Source organism: Rhodnius prolixus, unplaced genomic scaffold (genome assembly GCF_049639745.1).
Source record: "Rhodnius prolixus isolate KJV_2025 unplaced genomic scaffold, Rpr scaffold_15, whole genome shotgun sequence".
NCBI lineage: Eukaryota > Metazoa > Arthropoda > Insecta > Hemiptera > Reduviidae > Rhodnius > Rhodnius prolixus.
The window spans coordinates 1,212,441-1,236,965 of NW_027411605.1; the positions used below are offsets into that span (position 1 = coordinate 1,212,441).

General features: G+C 36.6%; 1 protein-coding gene across 5 annotated transcripts in view; it reads right to left on the reverse strand.

The window, feature by feature from the left end:
• The window catches only part of LOC141454937 (uncharacterized), a 552,216-nt gene that overhangs the window by 282,534 nt on the left and 245,157 nt on the right, over positions 1–24,525 (reverse strand). For all 5 annotated transcript variants that reach the window (XR_012459052.1, XR_012459051.1, XM_074129644.1 and 2 more), the window contains one exon: positions 3,118–3,152. The gene's annotated coding sequence lies outside the window, so the exon portion shown is untranslated. The remainder of the gene's footprint in view (positions 1–3,117; positions 3,153–24,525) is intronic.

Sequence of the window (24,525 nt, forward strand, 5' to 3'; positions counted from 1 at the left end):
TGCCACGTTACCCCCCCGCCACCACACCATGTTGTTGTGCGTTGGCTTAGCGCCAAATGACAGTTGTACTTCTCATACTAAAAATATCTCTTTCTCATTTCATTTAGTTTATCTCTATGTAATTTGTTCTGTGTAAAGATTAGCTAGATTTAACGTTTTATTCGTTTGTTTATCTGTTCTTTTAATCGAATAAACTAAATGTCGTGGCTCCGATAGTTTTCATATTTTTTCACTTTCCTGACAAAAACATGGTTAGTTACTGTATGACAAGTAAATTTTCCCATTCAAGCTTTAAAGAAAGAAGATTTTGCAGAAATTCGCCCACATCATATGGAGTTAGAACTTTTTGACAACATGGACAAAAAAGCATTTACAGAATAAGAACTTATTTTACTTATTTGATCTTGGAAATAATCAATTACTGAAAAATGCAAGGTGCATATAAATTACAGATAAAGGAATAAATCGATTAGATTAGACCGATTACGAAAATGCGAACGATATTCTTTAGTTGGAATTCAATATGGCGAAGCCATAGGACAGTTATAGTATGGAAATAAAACTACTAATCCCACAGATACATTATCATCTCTTATTGTGCTGAACTAAGCGCAACTATACGGTTAACTTTGTTAGTTAACACTTAATCCAAATGTTGGGTAACATTGAAAAATATTAAGTGTTCTTCGCAACAAACTAGGAATTTATTTAGCAGTTCATTTTCTTTCTCAATTAGATTATTGAACACAATAAATGACACACTGAGTGTGCGCTAAGAAAAAGTACATGATTTCACAATAAATTCGATCGTTTCAATGTGTTTTCAAGGTTTTTCCTTCCAGTTTTCCAATGCCCGTCAACTGTGGCCCTCAACTATTAAAAAAACGTTAATAATGAGTTGAATTAATGGCTTCGACGGTGGACAAGATAAATTATAATGGGATTGTTTTTGTCCAGAACATCGTACATGTTGCCTGACATTGAAAAATTAAATTTTCACTACTCGAGAAAATGGAACAGAGGGACTGAAAATATGAATTGGTTCTGTACTTTCAAAGATCTATTATACGAGTACGTATTAATTTACTTAACATGCCATGTTTTAATAATATGCAAAAGAAATATCGCAGAGGTATACTTTTTTCATGAATGAATGCAAAGAATTTACTGCGCATGCCTTTCTACATTCTTTTTTATAATTTATTAATTTTAAACGAAATTAGAAAGCGTTCATTGTCGTGACAAAATTCAATTCGTAACTTTCACAATTTGAAAATTCTCTACATGTTTAGACCTGAATAATTAATAGTTTAGATAATCTAGAGTCCCCACAGTTAAGCATCACGGTATACTCAATAGTTGTGGTGACGTCCATCGACGTCAGCCGGATGAACGAAGCACGAATTTTTCGGGAACATTTTTATGCTTAATTCTGAGATATACGAAGTTCCATGTAGGTCTCTTATTAAATTGAATTTCAACTACATAGACAAGTGACTCCCGTGGAACCCACATACTAGACTTAAAAGACAAGCAATGACCAAACGTGCGAAACTACTTTACAGACTTCTTGGGACGACGCTACAAATTACCCATTGAACTCAAACGCTTAATATACAGTACTATCCTCAAACCTATGTGGGACTTATGGACTAGAGCTGTGGGGGTTCAGTCAAACCTACAAACATACGGACAGTGCAGGACATTTCAGTCAAAACTACTGCCGACAGATAGTTGACGCTCCTTTCTACGGTGACTAACCTCACTCTTCACACCGACCTCAACATTCCCTTCATAGACCAACTCGCCAAGACTAAATATAAAAAATTCCGTACTACTCTCTCGGCTAGCTCTAATCCTTTTGTACAGTCTCTCGCCTCCTCTGACATCCCTAATACTCCTCGCCGACTGAATCGCCAGTGGCCCCGCGACTTCCTTACTGTCTGAAGAACTAAATCACATTCCCCTATTTCATATAGAGAGTGCTACCGCTGGGTAGCTTCTCTCCTCCTGCTCTTCCCGCTCCAGTTCATCTCATTCACCTCCTATTTACTTATTGTATATATTTATACAGATTGTAAATTAAAAAAAAAAAAAATTCAACTAAAAACTCAAATCTTTTTTTTGGGGAGGGGGAAAACACCCTTGAGAATTCTAGCACCTGATTTCCGGTCCCCCCCCAGACAAACATCCAATAGTTGACGCAGTTACTACGAAATATTGGGACTGAAAAAAAAGAAAGAAAATAAACACCACAAAGCAACACCCCATTGGTTATAGCATGTACGCGCTCCAATGAACTGTTGCGATTCACTAACACCAGAACCGCTGGAAAAAAAAAAACAAACCTAGCGAATCGTGTATCCATAATTCGGATGTTACACGCACCTACGCACCAACAAACCCTTCACAAGATATTCACAAACATTGTCACAAAGAAAATAGAAATCAGATATTGTTCACTGGACTTTATCAATGTTTTATTTATACGATTACAAAGTAGCAGCTTGAGGCACCAGTATCTCACTGAGGTAACGAATTTTATCTTGCGTAAAGTTGATTGATAACCAGATAAGAGAAAACACCAATTTATTGTGTTTATCGTATGTTGGTATGTATGTCCGTAACATTGATTGGTACATTACGTGAACAGGCAACTCTATAATTGGATTCCATTATTATATTACTTCCTCTTACAGAACAGGAAGTGGTGCCAAGACGCAAATCCTTATTTTCCATTGCTTTCCTACTAATATTTACATATGACAATTTCTTATGGTCATTTTTCGTATTATTATACCGTTACAGCTTTGGTTGTGTTTCCAAATATGCTACCTGCAAGGTAAAGAAGACGTCCCCAAAATCAAAATAACGGGGGGAGAATACAAGAGAAATCGCGTGAAGAAGTTTTTACAAAAAGACTCTAATGACCTGACTTCTGTGAACGGAAGTGAACTTCATTGTATTGCACTTCAGTCGTTATCAAAATTGAAATTCCAGATAACCTGAAGACTGGCGAGAATAAAAAAATTGGTTTATGACAAGAAAAATGAAGCAGCTGTCATGGAAAGATATATTTGATTAAAAAAATATTTTTTATAAGAAAAAAAAACCTACCTGGCCAAGTCGAAGAGTTTCCTTGACAGGGACACCTGAAAAGTGAGAAAATTTATTAGAATTCCATAAATATTAAGTCTGTGGGTGCACCATAAAGGAAATAAATTATTGAAAATCTGGATAAGTCCATATTGCTGGGTAATATCTTTGTTCTGAGACTAGTACTGACCCAGGCAAGGGTAGTGTTAGACGCGATAAGGGCTAGTCGGAATGAAGTCGAAATCTCTACAATCAACTGATTTATCTACTTCTGATGGTGAATGAAACTTCGAAACCGGTCAGAAATGCAACAAACAAGTGTATTACGACGGATAAAATCAAAGAATTAATTATTATTATTGTTGTAGAATGAAATATCAGATTATAAAAAGGCCAATTCTACAGAAACGTAAAACGTAAAGGGATTGCCAATTATTAGGCCGAGATTTTTTTTTTTTTCTTCTTTTTTTAAGGATGTAACATCAAGGAGTAATGGACTGCTCGAATCCTGAATTTTAAGGAAATGGTGTGACCGGAAATTCAAATTTCCTGTTTTTTTTTTATTTATACGCTCAATGTACAATGTAGATTTACGACTTGTATTTGGAACATTCAAGTGCATTTTTGAGCAAAATAATTGCAGTAATTAAAAATGCAAGTAAATTTTGAAGTATATCTCTTGGGCGGAAGTTCAATTTTACTGAATTGTGTAATTCTTAGCGATGTCTCACGCAATAACTTTAAAGAAAACATGAACTGCTTGAATTTAATAAAAGGAAGGAAGTCGTGTATTGTACGCCCAGAATTTTTGCTTTAATATGTATTTATTTTTTTAAAAAAATCAGACGAACATACACAAAAAACGGAAACAATTCACAATCAGTGTTTTGTCGATCATCAATCATGCTTTGCTGGAGATGATGTAATGGACGTACTGCGAACAATTATTAAACAAACATGGGTATCGTGGTTCATACTTAATTTTCTTGATGGATTTTGTGACGGACGGGTTTGTTTGATGATACCAGATTAAAATGGGGTATTGTGAATGACGAGTAGAATGATAGGATTGGTTTTTTGGTCCTGCAGAGACCACTTTGGCTCTCTAATAATTGTTTAGAGTGTGTATTGTCATTACCCAATATTATAGGCTCCTCCCTACATACACAGAGAGGCCTAGCGTAATGTGCTTTCTAAAAGGGAGGGGGACCTCAGTATGTATCCTGTATCCTGTAGGGCTGATTTGCCCCCCCAGGGCACAGAACTAATGTACTACACAATAACTCAACTGTATTACGTGGAACAACAATGATCTAGATTTGCATCAGTTGTGCATACAATCCTCTGTGCAGCACAGGTCTTTACTGTGCTCACTCAGCTTGACAACCACACGAATAAACTACGACACACAAATATGAACGAATATCTGGTTTGTTGAGTTGATGATACAATGGTATATATGCCTTCTGCCAGCCAACAACCACTTGGTTAACCCTTTTAGTCCAATCATAATCCTTACGCTATCCAGCTAGATACGTGAAATTTCACTAAACCCAGGTCACTGTCTGGGTTTTACACTACGTACAAGCAATTGTCATCATCAAATCAGGAGATGATACCATATTCTAAGCTAGTAAGTTTAGTTAAGATTATTGTGGTTTGGACATGTTCTTCGCATGAGCGCCTCCCCCCCCCAAAAAAAAGGTCTCTCTGCTGGAGAAAGCGACGCTGAGCCTCGGGAAAGATGGATACAGATAGTCCTCGGGTTACGACGGTCTCGAGTTACGACGTTTCGTGGTTACGACTTCCATTTATAGTACAGTACAGTATGTACTATGAAAAAACCCGCGAGCTACTGTACGTGTTTTGGTGTGCAGTACTGTACAGTAGTGTGAAATCTTTATTACAGTACACTACTGTTTTTTATTACTGTTTCATTTCATTATTAAATGTACTGTGTTTTTTTGATAATTATGTAGGGTACTGTGTTAGGATAGGCTAAGTGCTTACAGTACTGTACTGTTATTATGGTAATACAGTACTGTACTGTATTTAGTACAGTTTACGTATGTTCTGACTTACGTCGAAAAAAAGGTTTTCGACGCCGCGTAGGAACGGATCTACGTCGTAACTCGAGGACTACCTGTACTTTAATATAGGTGCAAGGAACCCTGATTAGGGAAATACCCAAAGGAAGAAGAAGAAGAAGAAGTTTAATGGAAAGTCTAACTACCCTTTCGCTCCAAATGCCTTTGATATCATTTTTTCCATAAAAATGTTCAAATTAAAGTTTTAGAATCACAGATTACCAAGTTTAAAGATCTTCTAAAGAGGCATTTATGAGGGGGGGGGGGCAAAAAAGAAAAATTCAAAAATCATTTTAACGATTTCGGTTGGCTAATTTTAACGGAAGCACCTAAACCATACCATTTGAATATCCCGCAAGTTTTCTTTTTTGCGCGCCTCACAACACACTCCGCTGACGTACAACCATTTTGGACTCGGGGAACACAAAACGGGTTTTTCTGGTGTACATTCAGAATGGGAAATATGTCCCAAAACCCTCATAAAACGAGAGGACAAAAATAAAAATTATCCCAGTTCTTTCCAATTTACGTAAGTTAAATGAGTTATTTTTGAGATAAATAATTGGGCTTTCATAAGCCTAAAGTCAAGAAGCTTTTCTCTTTTAAAGTTGAGGGTAAGAAATGGGAAAGAGGAGGAGAAGAAGAAGAAGAAGAAGAACAGGTGTAGAGCACCAGTAAGCTATCCTTCAGAACATGGCCAAAAAAAAGGAGAAAAAAAAAATCCTAGCGAAATAGATGTAATGGAGATATAGTACACTGGAATCTGCTGGAATAAATAGACTAAGCAATGTAGAAGAATTTCTCCAGAGAAACAAAACAAAAAAATGGAGTGACAAATGGCTTACCTGGCGAAGAAGGTAGAAAACAAGGAGAGAGCTATAAAGTCTAAACCCCCCTGTCGCAGTGGGATAAAGATTGATGTCCCAAAGGGTGGTCGTCTCTGTCTCATGCATACCCGTAGGTGTGCAGTCCAGGTAGAAGAAACTAAATTTGGGCACCAGGAATTCGGCCGGGAATAACCAGCATTTTAATATTGCTGTTGTTATCCACAATGCAATTTTCTTTTAAATGAAGTAAATTTGAGAACTACAGCTCGTTAAGGGCGATTCTAGATGCTTTGGGACTTGATTGGACTTTAATTTTGTACTTAGTAACGCAGTATTGTTTCATCTTAAGTCGCCATTTTGAATTTTTTTGTTTTTAATAATTATTACGAATGTGATATAAGAATTATTATTTTATTTTTATATATACAGGGTGAACCAGTAAGTATTGTCCACAGGCCTACTGTGTGTAGTACATCTAAAGTGGAGTTCAATGACGTATTGGCCAACTTCATATTTTCCACTGTTCTAGAGTGACGTCATTTTAATTTTTTTTTCTATAATCATTACTTTTTTCCAATAAAAATGTGTGTTACTCAGAAAGTTTTAGTCCGAATTCGATTCTGATGACACGGTTAGAAAGACAGATAAATTTTCTAAAAACTGATACCATTTCGAAGCATAAGTTATTCTCCAAACAGCCTCAATCTTCCTCCTGGATACTGGAAAAATAAAAGTAATCGAAAATTTTAAGAAAACTCATTTGGTCCTTACGTGATCATTATCAGACCTAGGTGCTGGGCATTTTTCTATAAAAGTTTCCTTGTCTAATGGGCTTTCTAACGGTATATCATTTTCCAGGATTCCTTTTATCTTCGTATGAGAAATTACGTTTGTTTTTGCAAGAAAACGTGTTCACGAGTACTCATCGGTGTTAGTTATCAAGTTGTTTAATTCATTGAAAACTCTTTTAGATGGACCAGTAGTCAATTTTTAAAGTAGATTGTCTTAAAATAAGGAAGTCAAAGGTTACAAATTGCACTTTTCAACAGTGTAGTCGTGTGTGAAATTGTAATTTGGAGTAAGTACATATGAATTTTTGTTTATAAAAATAGTACTTGTTTTTAAATATTTGCTAACATTTCTCGAATATTTTAGAGATCAGATTTTTTTTTTTTTTTAATTGCAATTTGTAACCTTTGGCTTCCTTATTTTAAGACAGCCTACTTTAAAATTGACTACTTGGTCCATCTAAAAGAGTTTTCAATGAATTAAACAACTTGATAAACTAACACAGTTGAGTGCTCGTCAACACGTTTTCTTGCAAAACAAACGTAATTTCTCATACGAAGATAAAAGGAATCCTGGAAAATGATATACCGTTTGAAAGCCCATTAAACAAGGAAACTTTTATAGAAAAGTGCCCAGCGCCTAGGTCTGATAATGATCACGTAAGGGCCTAAAGAGTTAAAAAAATTCGATTACTTTTATTTTTCCAGCATCCGGAGGAAGATTGAGGCTGTTTGGAAAATAACTTATGCTTCAAAATGGTATCAATTTTTAGAAAATTTATCAATCTTTCTAACTGTGTCATCAGAATCGAATTCGGACTAAAACTTTCTGAGTAATAACATTTTTATTGGAAAAAAAAGTAATGATTTTAGAAAAAAAAAATTAAAGTGACGTCACTCAAGAACAGTGGAAAATATGAAGTTGGCCAATACGTCATTGAACTCCACTTTAGTTGTACTACACACAGTAGGCCTGTGGACATTAATTATTGGTTCACCCTGTATCAATCATGCATAATACTTTGTGTATGCAGCATGCTGAATTCTCTCTTCTTCTCTAGGGTTACTTTAGAGCGAGAGGGAGAAAGAGTGAAAGAGAGCAAAAGAACAGGCCATAACTTTTGTACGAGGGGAAATCGAAAACGGATATTGCAAGTGAAAACAGAAAATTTTAAAAAATCTTATTTGAACGGTTTACGTAATTAAATTTCCTTCAAAATTATAATTTACAATAAAATGATAGCTTTAGTATTTATATATGTTCACTTCAAAGGTACCACTGTCGTACTTCCGGGGAAGGAAATTCTTTTCAAATTTGTAATTATGGGTACACAATCACTTTATACCATAGACTGTTCAGACAGACTGTCATGGCAACACGCAAACAGACAGACAAAACCCCTTTACTGATCTCAGAAGATTTTAAAAACAGATACTTCCTGTCATAGCTCTAGATACACGATTGCAAGACTTCCTCTTACGTAGTAAGAAAACAGTATTAGACCTGATGAAAGTTGTACTTTTACAAAAAAAAATGCACTTTAAACCCCTAATTTATGAATTATCCTTTAGTTGTTTTAGTTAATAACAGCTGAAGTGGAGTAATGAGAGAGTAAACAAAAGAGCTGCAATTAGTGGAAAAACTGGGAAAAATGCTGGAGCAATTGCTGTGCACTTCAATCAAGTGGAAGGAAAGCTAAATCTATCATGAAGGCAGTTTTAAATCCAAGGGGTTTCGCTGGATAGGATGGGATAGGGCGAGCATCTTTCCACCAACTTTACTACAAAATGAATTTACAGCCTTAATAAAGCAGGACTTATTTAATAAGTCAGTATTTATCGCTGGAAAACCATAAAACAAGGCGAAGCGGACTTGGGTGTGGAAAGTAAGTTGCAGAGAAAAGCAAGCCTCCCCTGCCCCTAAATCGATCTCCTTTGTAAAGTCTTCTGGTTTGCCATTCCTTTTCAACATCAGTTTTGTACAACTTTAGAAAAGAGTTTGGGGAAGGGGCACAAAGCCCCTGGAAGAGAAGGCGAGTGTCTATTATCCATCACTGGAGACCTCTTCAACCAAGAACACAAGATTAGACAGGACTGTCCCTTTATATGGAGACGAGGAAGTAAAATACCAAATTACGTCTATTCAAGTAAGCGGAGGAAAGTGGTAAGAATCCTCCTGTCTTCCCCCGCGTAGGGAAAAGGATTGTAAACCCTCCACTTTGCTTCCTAATTCTCTTTAGACCAATTCGTGTTGCATGATGGGGGGACAAAGATCTATGTTCGTTTCAAAGCCAAGTTCACTTTGCATAAACAAGTCCATTTCAAATTGAACAAAAATTAGTCGGCATCTATCCGTTGACGTATTTTCAGCATAATCAAGAACCAAACATCTTAGTGTTGAATCATTTCCTGTTACTCTGCTTACACTATGGGTGCGTTCCACTATGCGCTCACAACGATCAAAATGTATCTTCAGCCGTTCCACTTGACGACCGCGGTCGTAGTGGTCGTGGCGAAAACGTCACTAATGACGTCATTATTTTCGCTCACGCGAAGCTCACAACGCCCCCCACCTTAAGAGCTGGGTCGAAGTGGGCGTTCAGAAATTTGGCGCAATTTTTAAAAGCAAAGTTGGCGACCGAAGAAATTATATCAGGTAAATGAAAGTATTATCTCATGTAAATAATTGTATGTGTTTCTCGAAAGTCTAATAAAATGAAAAATTACTTATCCCTTTACTTAATAAATCACTGAATAACGACCAATTACACTTTAATAGTTAATAATACGTGGCCTAAGTTTTCGCTTTTCACTATTGCGATTTTGTAAAATTGCATTCCACTCTTCATCGGAACCAGATGTAGAACTTTCTAAAGCATTATTACGTTGCATTAATAAATATCCTACTGTTGCCACAAAAGACATTTTAATTTTATTAAAACGTAAAATTTATAAATATTCCACTAAAATGTAATATAAAAAATTGAATTATATATTTATATATTTTTTATACAAGTCAACGTGACCAATAATAAATAATGTTTATTATAACTGCTTATAAACGGGGTTAAAATTAAAAAACAACCTCTTCAAGCTTCTGACTTATTTTGGAGATCGCCTTTGTAATGTTTACATGAACGGTTAAAACGCCCCATTGTCCATTCCACTTGGGTTTTCGATTGTAACGTTCGCAAGCAAGTGGAATGGGTAAAACCGGGGTCGTGAGCGTGATCGTTGTGAACGCTTAGTGGAACGCACCCTATTAGAAAGGGTATTGCTTTCGTGCTGATTTCCAACTTTTGAGATTTCACTGGAGATATCAATTTTTTGAGGACCCTGGGATCAGAAAAATGTTACCCTCCAAATACTCAAAAACAATAAGCATTAAGTTGAAAGTACGATATTTCGCTTAGGTCCTTACAGAGGGTGCCACAATAGGGTTTTGGTCTCAACCGGTCCTTGAGTACTGCAGTAAGAGAAAGTCGTGTGAGTGTTCCAGTAAACCGGAAGTGCACTTTACAGGTTTTGCTAATGTTTTTTTCTAATCAAATTCAAGTATTTTTATTTTAGAATAAGCAGACTCAAATTAATTTTGGGATTAATTAAAGCTAATTTGGGCCAAATTAGGGGTGCTCAATTGAATATTTTCCACTTTCCCATGTCACTACCACCCATCCTTCCTTCCTGTAGAAGAGATTGCCCATATCCTCCATAGCACCACGCATTCTATACCTGTCAAATGGTGTTTGAACTGTCGGGCTGTGGTTTGCAGGTTAGAAATTTGCTCCCTTTACTTTCCCCAGTAACAATCCCTATACCCTCCAGAATAGCATTTGTAAACTTGCAAGCACAGTTTATATAAACCATACAACCTGTTCTTAGATGTCTTTTGCACTATCTACACACCTACACTCGTGTGTGTGTATATATGAGTAGTAATTTTGGGGGAAACTTGGCGCAATAACACACCCTAAGGTAAATTTGTACAACTATCAAACAGGGGCATAACATACCCTGTCCTAACTGCCTAAAACTAGACTGGAATTTAATTCCTTTACCACAGATTCAACCCAACTAATATTTAAACTATGTCTTAAATGGAAATTGTACGAGATTCCAGACTTTTAAAGCCACAAATTTTAGTGGCTGACTATTTCCTGCACAGGAGAACCACTACAGATCTTCCATGTAAATGTCCCATAAACAATTTGAGAAATCTTTAATTTTATCCGACGTTGCAAGCATGTTAACTGGATCCCTGGACCGGTTACAGTCTTCCATCCATTATCACAGGTAGATTAGTCTGCTGGGTGGGTGTAGGGATTTCGACTTCATTTGCTGACTTGATTTTGAAAAGTGCTTTCTGGAACGAAACTGATGTCTCCTTTTTCTGTGGTTATTTCCGACAAACCAATGGACTTATATGGAAACCACTCTTCCCACGTGGAGGTCCTGGATTCGAATCCAGCTGCTGACCCTTAGATTTTCTCTTTCTAGAAGCTTCTTACAGCTCACTGATAGACAGTGTCTGTCACGAGAGAACACTATCCGGCAGGAAAAAACTCCGGGCGCCAATAACCTTAGATGTTGACGCGCCTTAAATCATTAAAAAAATATATATATGAAAACACTTTTGAGTAATACCTGAAAATAGACTATTCAGAAGCTCACCTACTAAATGGGGGCGGGGCGACTAAGTTAAGCTTGGAGGAAGGACAGCTTTAAAGTCGCATTGTAAAAAGCTGCTTGGGAACTTTGTTGAGTCTTAAATATGATTCGCTACATAATTTGGATTTTACTACTTTTATATCTTAATAAGTTCCAGAGAACGGAGGCAGTATAGGGTTACAGCTTCATGAAAGAATAGTGATTTCTAAGTTGGACTTCCAAAAATCATTGTACCTGGGATGTGTTGTCGGAAGAGGATCATGATACTATCATAGGTTAGAACCCGGAGACGTGTCAGTGAACAAAGTTGCTGATCTCCAGCTAATATAGAAGAATTAATCCGGTTTTACCCTTCTGGAGCTTCTTATTCTGCCAATCACCGGATTAAACCCATCCAGCTCTTCCTCAATCTCCGCATCCCTATAAGTGTCCCTATTTTAGGGGCAACCACTGCCTGACCCGCTTTGGCCATTTATTTGTAGCCATAGATGTTCGTATCACATTCCTCTGTCAATTTTTTTTTTTTTTCTAAGTACACTTTCTGCAGAAATTTATTCCTTACCTCTTTCATTCTTAAATAGAACTTCTTCGATTGAGGTTTCAGCTTCGAAAAATCAAGATCCACTCAAAAGTGAAGTAGAAAATTCTTGTTTATTTTCTTTTTTGAAAGACTTCACAACTCCAGCTCGTATTCACCATTCGCCTACACGAATTTGACGAGCCGAGATACTTGCTTACTAATTGAGCCATTCACTTTAAGAATCCCGTTTTACATCCCGTTATTCCAGTTAAACAAAATAAACAATTAGAATAATAAATGAGCACGATTGTTGCAAAAGGAGCTGAATGGTCCGTCGCCTTATAAGTCGCCTAAAGGAAGGGATAGCCCCAGGAAAAAAAAGGATAGCTGACGTCACAGTGAACGACGGATTGAGCCACTTCCAAGGAGACACCATTGTTTTCCGTCAAGAAAAGAAGCACTGAAGTCTTCCACGCCCAAGAACCATTTTGAAGATTATTTTAAATTTATTACGTTTCCCAATAAAAGAAGATATGATTAAAGATATATCAGACTTAATTAGCCAAACATTTTATAATAAAGTAGATGTATGTAATTAAAATCAGCATAAAAATTTGAATTTCAAAATTTCTATTCATTTTATTCTCCCCTTTTAGATCGAAATCCCGGCTATTGTAATGCACAGTGGTAACGGAAGAGAAATATAGCCCTCCAGGGATGTTGTACATAAGACAATTAGTTGTTTGTATGCTGGAAAGAATGAGCCCGTTGCAAAACCCCCAATTCACCTCCTTGTAACAATCCCATGTTGTTGCATATCCCACAATCCAGATGTACAGAAAGAAACAGCCCCCCAAATGATAAAATCCCTTTCCATATTCCCGACCATATTTCATTAATATCAAAAAAGGATGCTTAGTAGGATGGGTGGGAGGTGCGGGGTTAACATTTTCAGTAGAATACTATTAAAGCAATGTGGAAAGGGGAGAGGAGGAATATGCGGGCCCAGAGATGTAAAGTCTGTACTCATTTAGATAAAACAATTGGTTGTAGTCATTTAGCCGAGAGTGTTCCCTTTGGATGGAAAGGACTTGCAAGATACGACCCGCTAAAGAAGCAAGTAAATGATGGTTGTATTTAGTACTAAGGAGTACTATGCCGGGACGTCAGTAAAAAGCATCTCCCTCGGCAAGGGGCAAGCACTCAAAGATAGGGAAGAACAGCCTGCGCGTGTTTGGTCTCCACTTAAAAACTGAATTTCATTTCCTTTCTTTCGTACAACAGGCGGAAGTAAGAAGGGGATTTTTGCTACCCCTTTAATTATCGTACAGGGATAAACAATCCCATTCTTACGGGGGACTCTTAGCCCATGATTATGCTCAAAGTTATCCCTATCTACAGTTACCATCTTTATTAAATTCCCCTAATATTACACAGAAAATTTATTAAAAAAAAAAAACATTCTATTCAATTAATTCTGTAAAAATCTGTGTGTAACAACGCCAAGAACTGATACAAGATCTTTCTCAATACACCTTGCGCCATCAGTCAAATCCGACAAGGATATGGACATGGATCGCCTAGAAGAAGAGGTCCTCCGGGTCTCTAAGGGGACTAGCTACTAATTCAGGATCTTAGCATCTCTATAGCCACCCTAGAATCACAACAAGGAAAACCGCTTCCAGATAATGCCAAAATATCCAAAACCATAGATGTCCACTGGACTTAGAACAGTCTTGTGCCGTAGTACAGCATCTAACAAAGAGAGAAAAAAAAAACAGAATTACACCGGCCATTGTTCTGATTAGTGTATTTAACCAGTTAAGCAGTGGAATTTAGTTTTAAACCCTTCCCCTCAGTGTGCGCAGAATTAAAATCAGACAATGACGTGCATACACGACGAACGCAGGGCAAAACAACCAAAACAGTTTACAACGTCATAATAGTCACTGCAAGCGACTTTTTCTGCAATCTCTCTGGGGCTTGAGATTACCAAAGCATTCTGTGCTCTTTCAAAAAATCTTGCACCGTCTTCACGTATGCACATTGTTCTAGTTAACTAGGGACGCAATAGCTTTTATAAGGAAGAAAAGAGCTTTGAATTCTGAATGAAATCATGCTCGTACTGTGACGTCTGAATCTCTATCTAAGGTAAAAAAAACGGGCATTGCACAAGGGTTGAGAGCTTCTATTTGTGTGCGTAATTCCCCAATCTCTAATGCGGAGACCAACCACTTATCATTTGGCTGACTACCTCTCCGTATAAAATTCTTGGCAGTTCTATTGGGTAAGATAAAGGAAACATCCCACCAAATAATATTCTTATTGTATTTTATTAAAATTTCAAGTTTTTATAGTTAGTGGCAATACTATATTGTTCACAACGAGTACACACACGTCGAACGCACCGAGATTTTAGTTTGACGTGTATACACATCAAATGCGCTTAACTGGTTAAGTGGATTTTGACAAATCTGAAGAATGGCAGGAGTTCGAAAAAGGAAGCAAAAACAATACAGATGTTTTTCCGATGAATTTAAACCATTTTTTTTCTATTTTTTTAATGACAAGAAAAATTATTATAGCACGCTACATTCAAAGAAAAATGGCTTTTCACTATTTCCTAATTCTGAATATTGTTTTCTTTAAATATCTGAAATTCTACAAATTATAAAAACAGAAAAAAATTTATTTTTTGTCCCCATTTAAAATAAACTCTTTGAAGAGAATTCAACTTATCTATTCAGTGAAATATCGATTTAATCTATCAATCATAAATACAGTTAGTATAAATATACTGGTGAGTAGAATTAGGGAAGGAAGTGCCATACCCCTGATGGCATGACTAGACCTGTCCAACTTAAGCAGTCACAGTTCTGGGGGGGGGTCATCCAATATTTATCACTAAAATTAAGTTAAAATATTCAACATTATAACTACGATAAATACCTAATATCCAAAATGGCGGTCAGTAAATGATGCAAGAGTAATGAGGAAGTTAGAGTTTTGTTGTTGTTGTTGTTGTTGTTGTGGTTGTTTTTGTTGTACATATATCAGAGTCGGATTTTGTAAATAGAGTTTTTTATTTATCTAAAAATATTACTCAAAAATGTTGAGCTCACGAAATTATCAGCTTTCCGAGTAAAGTTTTTAAACTTTATTTGAGTAGGCTTAAAATATCTGCTCAATTTTATTTCAGCAGCATCTTCCAGGTAAAAAAAAAAAAGCAGTAATCTTTCTGAGCAGACTGGTAGTTTTAGTTCAAGTTAGGCTCCTAGATCCGCAGCAAATATATATATATTTATTTATTTATTTTCCAACTCTTGACCTTTTAACCTTTTAGCTCATGACAAATAAATATGTCAGCATGGATTTTTTCCATGTGCGAAACCAATCGTGCTTGCTTCCTCTCTAACATCCGGTGAGATCAAACCAGTGAGTTCCTCCTATCCAGCAAATTGGGCACAAGTACTCGATATTGCAGCTAGTTTAATTGAAGAGCTTGGTGCAAAAAGGAGTTATCCACATTTTTTTCAGAAAATGCGTTTAGTGGCGCCCCCTTTTGTATGTTCAATTCTACATCTTTTGGTGCATAGACGAGTCTTTATGAAGACTCGTTTATTATTACTTATTCTCTAACCTAGGTTAGATTTGGAGCAAAAATGAGTTTTCTACTGCAGATAACTTCCTTTTGCTCCAAACAGAAAAGATGACGCCATCAATCAAACAAAAATTTTTTATTAGGTTTATTTAATGTTGATGTAAGGGACGGAATCGTGGGTTTGGTGAATTGTAATTATATTTTCTTTTAGAATTAAATTGTTATACATAGAGGACGTAACACGATACCTATAATGTAGTCTTAGAATGCATAGTCAGGAAGTTACTAGGAGCCTTGTTCGCGCTGCCGACGGAATGGTGGGGGCCTAGAGAGTGGTGTGTGTGCGTGTGGGGTGTGTCTATGTGGGTCTGTGTGAGAGGTAGTTTGACAGAAAAGAAGAAAAGGAAAACAGAACAGTGAGTGTGACCGAAAGGAGTGGCTGGAGCTGAGTGCGAAAAACCCTGACGAAGACGAGAAGATTTTTGGCGAGGAATGGGCAAGCTGCAGGTGTTGGCGGCGGGTAAGCCAAATCTGTCAATGGTCTTTGGGGTGCCACTCTCTGGTCCCGGTTGGCAGGGCGACGGGCGGTAAGGGGGAACTCCTGTCTTAGTGGTTGTTTTTATCCTTTTTAGTTAATTTACATATTTACAATTTACGTGTATTATTATTAAGTTACATATTTACAATTTACGTTAATTAGTTAATTATTAGTCAAGGGTTTTTATGTAAGATAATAAAGTTTTAAAGTGTCGACCAGGTGTTCTTTTTTTTTTAAATTGAAACCCCTAAAGTCTGGGAGGAGGGTTGAAGCGTTACATTTATATTAGGTAGATATTATTATTTTTCTTTTTGACAAGCATAATAATATATCTAACATTCGCTTCGATAAGACACAAAATGCCACTTAAAAGCACAAAAACAAGAAATCTGTTGACTAAAGTACTTAATATGTACTCAAGTTTGGCTGTAAATTATGATTTTGGTGCAAAAAAGAGTTTTAGCTGCAAAATAACTTTTGCTTATAGCAAGCTTAAAAAATGCCCTAGAAAGTTCAAATTGAGCCCCAAATGACCCCATCACAATATATTAACTAATCCTTACAGCAGACACAACATAAGGAATACATCTTAAAGCATATTTAGTTTTTTTGTCCCTACTAAAAATTTTCAAAAACTAGATAACTCCTTTTTGCTCTAAGCTCTTCAATTACTAATTACTTAAAAAGTTACGAATTTAAGTCTGAACTTTATTCATTCCTCATTCAGACGATAATTACATTCACACCAATCGCAGACTCCTTCTCTGTATCCCCTTCCCAATACAGTACTTATCTCACATCTCAATCAGACAATAAAATTACTTCCACCCAGAAGCTGAGCTTTGACTCATAAGCTGGACAAACGCAGAGTAAATCTTTGCACAGTGGGATGGGTCCAATTTCTATGCAAGTTGGGACAGGAAAAAGAAGAACCTCTGCCTCTACGATATAACCCTTTCTAATGGCGATTTAAGGGCTAGTTCCTGTTTGTATTTATTTATTTTTTTTATTCGCGAACGATAAAACTGAAATAGAGCGAATGTCTTTTATAGTTTTAATTTTTTTTATATATATAAATATTTGACTGATACAACGGAAATACACTCTTGAGAATAAAAACAGAAATAAGATCAAAACAATGGCCACGACTCAGGAAGGAAGGAAGAAGTATTGATTGGGGAAGATGGATCACCTCTTTTATTGACTCGTATATTACAAGGGAAGTCGCAATGTCAGCCACACTTGGTTCTCTTCTTAGGCCGTCTATTCATACAGGACCACCAACCTTTTCTATTCTAACACTCTATATATATATCGTATGTATCCAGAAGAAAAGAAATATATTCAATTACATTTCCTAGACTGTAGCCAAGTATTTCCGGCCCTAAGAGAGGAAAGCTAAATAGAGAAAACTGCTCTGAAAACTTGATAACTTGTCTGTAACTGATTAAAGAAAATTGTTGCAACTTTTCCGATGAAATCATGAAAATATGAGAAAAAAAATAAAATAACATTCATATCGCCAGTTGCACTTCTGGAAAGACCAATTTGAAGGTGAAGCTTTAATGTCGGAAACGCGACAAGGTTATCAAAACCAAGATTCTGTTTCCTGTAATTTACATAAAAGGGCGGGTGTTGATCTAGGACAATGATGGGGCAAACAAGGGCCGCCCGCGGGCCAACTACCGCCCAGTGAAAGGTTCAATTTCGTCCGTCTCATATTTTATAATAATAATTACGCTTGCAATGTATACATACAAAGTTTTTTAATACGAGTTGAAAAATTGGGGGTAATATTGTGAATTTTAAGAATAACTACGTCCCAATTTGGATCAAATTACAATACAATAAATCATCAATTACAAGCGATTTCAATAAATCAGAGTTTTTGGCCAGTAAAAACATTCCTGTGGCTCTTCAGCCTCCTTATTCGCCTGACTTGAGTCCTTGTGACTTTTTTTTCTCTTCCCGAAGTTGAAAAATCACCTCAAGGGAACTCATTTTGGGACAGTCGGAAAACATTCAAACGGCTGTAACCGAGACCAGCTGAAGGCTATTCCAGTAGCGGAGTTCGAGCACTGCTATGAGGAGTGGAAGATACGTCTCCAGCGCTGTGTGGCTTCAGAAGGTTATTTTGAAGGTGACAATATAGAATTGTAATTTTTTTTTTAATAAAAAAAATCATTAATCAGTCTCATTACTTAATTTACAGACCTCGTATGACGAACTATTATCAAAAACACTCGCAGCTTCATACATCGCATTAGTTTAATTTTGATATTATAAACAATTCTAACTCAATAACTGTAATTTATTTTTAAATACAAAGATTATTATGGCCCGTCAAAATTTTGTCCTTTTAGTTTCTGGGTCGCTCCTAAAAAAAAGTTTGCCCATCACTGAAAAATAGTGGTTTTTAATAGTGGCTTTGCCTCCCCCCCACAATTCGAATCTCCGGTTCGAATCCCACGTATAGCTAGCTACTTTTTATTTATTTAGAAAAAATGTTAATTGTAAAGTATGAGCTTCTGCCCATACCCCACGAAACTTAATGGTTTGTTGGACGTTAAGCCCCACCAAAAAATAGTAGGCGATTACTTTACTTTTCTATAATTTTTAAAAGACTAAACAATCAAAGTCAAGTTTATTTAATTACAATTATCTACCAAATTAATTGTGGTCTTACGACTCCATTTACAACCATAAATATGCAATTATATTGGTAACTCTCTCTTTTCAACCATCTAGCCTCAATTTGACCCCTCAAATCGCTCAACTAACGCTTCTAAACCGCCTCACTCTTCTAACAAACAAACATCTGACCCCATAATCTCCGACGAACCCTTTTTTTGAGTAGTTCTGTCACCACACAAAATAAAGACGACATCCTTTCGATTTTGAGGTTTGAGGACAGTCACATTTTGTGTCCTTTTCAGGTTACTACTTATAAGTTTAGCGAGTTTTATTATCTACGAACCCACTAATTAATAACTAGTGGCAGTCACTAGTTGTAGTAAAGTAATTGAGAAAGAAAAACTTTACAATAGTTTAGAAGTAAAGCTACCATCCGAAAGTTAAGCTTGATTGTAGAGCACTGGATTTATCAAGAAAACTTTCTGTCTCTTATAAAAGCAGAGCGAAATAGTGGAAAATAGATTCTTGAGTAGAAATCTTAGGTCACCCAAGTAATTCATTCCTAAGGACATTGAAAATAGAAAAGATAAAAATAATTTACAAGAAAGAGGATGACAGCAGGAGGTGCGAGGTTGCGTGACAGCTTCTCGGAGGAGGAAGGAACGAAAAGAGAGATGCTGGACCCTCTCGTATGGCAAACCCACCAATATCATATCCAGCCGCCTGAGTGTGCAAAGAGAACACCGCTAACCCTACATTATCCAGCACCGAGACTTCAGCTTCCACGTATTACCCTTGTGTTTCCATCCCAAACAGTAGCTCCCGGGCTGATTTATATGCAGACACACACACACCCACTAACACAGAGATATACTCTCAGCAGTGTGGTGAGAGATTTTTTGCAGATGCAGAAAAGAAAGAAAATGGGATAAGTCGAACAATAACTTGGTGGGTTATAAATTATAGTGAGGATAAGCAATGGAGATGTGCTCCTTGTAATGTAGACTTTATCCCTAAACCCGGGCACTACTTCACAAGTAGCATCCATCCAACCGTAACCCTGGAACAATACAGGACCCTATTGGGGGGGGGGAATAAAAGATCAACTGAAAAACTTGAACCGAGAAAAAACAAGAAAAACCCGTTCGACTGTAATGTATATTTCAGTGCTCTATATTGCGTACTATATCCGCCCCTCGCAGTCAAAAGCGTCTGAACAATATTCAAGCAATATAAATATAGCCGTGACAACAATGAATATCGAGGGGAGATGCTTTGAAAACTGCAGCAAATAAATTCATAAGGTTATTGTCTTGTCGTGTCTCCGACATCACTAATTCATACAGCTGATATAAAAGGAAGTAATGGTAAAAGTAATGCTTACTCTTTTCAGGCGAGGTGCGTAAAAACCACCTTGTATTACAAATAATTACTCTTTCGGAAACAGGAAGTTTCAAAATGTTTACTTTCTGCACAAACTCACCTAAAACTTCCACACAAAACGGAAATTAAAAAGAACAAAAAAAGTTCGCTGCGTGTTCAGCAAAAAAAAAAATGATAATAACCAAAGTATAATTAAAAACAAATATCTCCTGGAATGATTCATCAATAAAAAGTGTGAAAATAATCAATGTAAAGGAGCATCAACAAAAGAATCAAATGATTGCTTTGAACTTTGTATTTCTTGACACTTCCCCCACCACCCCCAAATACCTCTCCTCGTTTATTATGTGATAAAAATGAAGTGTTAAGAATATTTGTTTTTGAAAGAATAATAGAATGATTACACTGTCATTTACCGGTCCCCCTTTATTCCACCATTCAAAAGGCCGCTTTTGTTCATTAAAAAAAAAAAAAAACAATTACGCTCGCGAGAGGAATAGAAGGTGGGAGGAGTTTTTTTTTTTGTAGAGGGGGTGAATAAACCAATCAAGGGATGTGTTAATCATGGCCTTTACAAAGAGCTTTATAACATAGGTTCTTATTGGCCCTAATATATCATTGATGAGGAAAAAAACCCCCATTCAGGTTTTGCAGTAAATGCTTTAAATTTCTTATTTTGAAACAATTTAATTTTTGTTTATTTTGAAATTTATTACTAAATTCTACGTGCGAAGCTAATATGTATTGTTGGTTAATGGGTTCGATTCCCCGGTCTTAAGTCTTGGATTTTATTTAATGGTTAATAAAAGGAAATTTACAGTAAACTATATCAGGCGGTTATAGACTAGACCCGCAAAGCTAAGATGTATTGCGGTACTAGTCTATATTCCCAACGGTTAATATGAGAAATTTATTAGTAAACTATATTAGGCGGTTATAGGCTAGACCCGCAAAGCTAAGATGAATTGCGGTACTAGTCTATATTCCCAATGGTTAATATGAGAAATTTACAGTAAAGTATGTTAGGCGGATATAGGCTAGACCCGCAAAGCTAAGATGTATTGCGGTACTAGTCTATATTCCCAATGGTTAATATGAGAAATTTAATAGTAATGTATGTTTGCTAGTCGGCTCCGTCCACGACACCTAATTAGTAGTTGGACGTTAAGCCCCGCCTGAAAAAATAGGCGATTACTTTACTTTTTTATTACTAAATTCTAAGTGTTACAGAGAAAATGCATTACTGCATTTACATTTAACCTGCCATATTTAATTTTTAGGATTTTCTTTTCTTAACCTCACTCGCACATTTTATAAAAGTCACTTTTTCTGACAAATGAGACCTTCCGAAACCTTTATACTTCCGGTAAAAAAAATAAACGATATCCAGATTTGACATGATCGCAGTACCTCCCCTTCTGGGGATAAGAGAATGTAAAGAAAGTATATTGGAGGAGGCCAGAAACTGGGTACAGGAGGATGTATAACAACCCCTCTGGCCATTCAGCAGAAGGACAAGGGATTTAGCTACAAGGGAATGTCAGGTACAGAATCAAACAAGATCCCGTCCATCCCTACCCTTTCAGTGTTAATGCTCCAAGACTCCACCTTTCTCTTGCACACTCAGTGACGACTTCATCCCTACCTGGGGGATCTTACTACCTACCAGGCACACGTGGCACCACAATTTTCCCCCCGTCCATTTTGGCTAAGCCAGGGGGCCCAGAAGTAGTCAAGGGTGAAATTTCTCTTGACACAACAACAGAGCTACCCAATTCAATGTTATACCATCAGCAACAAAATTAAACACTTCCAAACAACTAGCCGACCAAAATCACAAGGAACAAATGTTTATAGTTCAAACAGTGCGCACGCCTCGTTTGTTATCCAGCAAGATCCTGTTTATCCCCTTCTAAATATTCACAAAATTTACATAGAATTCCCTTTCATTTGTAAATGAGGACATTTCATTGGTATTAATGAGACAATGAGCCAGCAAACCATGTATTTATTTGTTATATCGGCAAAGGTTATCTTGCAAGATGCAAGTAATTAGTTTATTATTTTATCCTATTTTGGGACAGGAGTTTGAGTTCCTCTACCTCCTGTAAAAATTTAATTTACTACCAAAATCTCCAATATGCAGATAATTAGCTGGCCAGAATATTTACTGAAATATTCCGAAAATGGTCCTTTCAAAGTGAATTTATATCATATAACAATGAAGTCATCTACTTTTAAAGTTTAATGACATTTAAATGTAAGAGAAAGAATTATTTTTATTTATTTTGATTTTTTAATCATTTATCAATCAATATTAGTTACAATCAACGTTATAAGCAACAAGGGTAACAATAAGCAACATTCACACATAACAGAGTGAAGAAGTTACCCAGCGGTAATACTCCAAATACATTCTACATTCTACTGACTCTCTTCATCATCAGAGAGGAGATCGCCGAGGCCACACTGTCTTTTAAGACTGTCCTAGAAGTGTTTTCTTGGAAATGTTCTGGAAGATAAGATGTTGTACAAGTGGATTGTGATGTGATTGAAGGTTAAGATGGAATTTTCTGTAACTAGTTTTCAGCAACTTGTGTTACACGAAAGGAATGTTCAAAGTCTGTGTGAATGGTTTGATTGGTGACACGTGGAAAGGAGCGAAGAATTTTAGACTGCAAGGACACTGGATCCTTTGCAGATTTGAGCGTTTGGTTGAACCCCACAGTTCGATGCCATAAACCCAGACTGGCTTAAAGATACTTATATATTATATAAGTCTAAGAGAAAGTCTTCTGGTTTTTGCAAAGAAAAGTGAAAATGAAAATAGTAAGAAAAGAAAAATAGAAGAAAATAAAGAGGAGTAAGAAATAACGAATAGAGTAACAATAGTTCAGCAGTAGTAAAAGGCTAGAAAGACGGGCTGTAGGGGGATGTATCTCTATCCCAGAAGTGCCATGAGAAACTAGGGAATGAAAGAGAAATCTAGGGAGAGAAGGAGACCAAGCGAGTGTAAAAAGAAGAACCCCTCCCCCCTAAAAACTAGAAGGATCCCCCAGCTTAAAGAAGACTGGATGACTCCTTGTTTAAGTGGTCGTCGCAAAGGCTGAGTTGCCGAACCTTGCGAGGAGCTTAAAGCAATGTTTAGGGGATACTACAGTATGTTGACATTGCCCGGGGTATCTTAAGGAGACCAGCTTCCACATAGACGTTGCTTGTTCCGCGTTCTCCGAGGTACACCTGCTGCCTTTCCTTTTCTGAAGATATTATATCGCTTTCTTTTTTACCAGTTCTACCACACGTATTTTGGACACTTACACAGTTACAAAAAATAATACTACACCCCAGCTGCCCTCGGTCGAACTGGCGGCTCTGTCTCTCTATACACCCTTATACAGGTCTTAAGATCACCCCTCTTCCAACCAACCAACCAACCAACCATGTCTCGTGTTCCTATTGTTTACTTTACGGCAATTATGTCTCAACTTAGCTCCATCCTCTTAGCTCTCCATCTACAGACACACACTAACAAACACTCCCCCCCTCACATAACATTCTATTGTTCTACAGCTTTTCTGGAACTTTAGTAAGAATAAATAACATTTGTTAGCTCAACGAATAATATCTAAAGCTATGTTATTTCTACAATCCCCTTTTTCAACTCATAAACACTAGTAGCCTAAAGAAAAATGGCTTTTCTTTTAGGAAAGAAAAGAAAAAGAAAAATAACTACTAATGGCTTAAAAAGGAAAATATAAGAAATCACGTAGAATCAATCGAATGACCTTAATGGTGTATAGATGTGGAAAAACCATTTAAACATAAAAAGAAAACATTCTACTTTCTTCTACGATGAAAACTATTATTTGTTACAGATAAATTCTTTCAAACTACGAACATCTAGCTTTAACGGAGAACAGGAAACGACAAAATGGAAACTAAATCAAGATTAACGATTGCAGCCTGTAAATTATGCAGAAGAAGAATATCTTAGAGAAATGTTTAAGGTAACATATAGCTGAGAATTTAAATATGTAATTTTACAGATGGACGAAATTGGTTCCTAAAGCTATGTCCACACTTGAATACAAAGTCGAGCGATTGTCTATAGACATGTATGGGGGACTGTCTATAGACATGTATCCAGATTATATACATAGACAGTATAGAGACTTTGTCGCGTGTACACACTTGAATGCTTTGTTCTTCATTAGTTGCTAAATATGACTGCCCTTGTTGGGATCGCTGCTTGCGCAGTTATAAATTTTGGATATTGAAGAAAAGCGGAAGAGGAGACGTTGGTGGAGGCGTGAAATTTTTGCGGAGGGACCTCCTTTCGGTTACAATTTACTTTCAACCCTAAAAATAGAAGACAGCATGGGT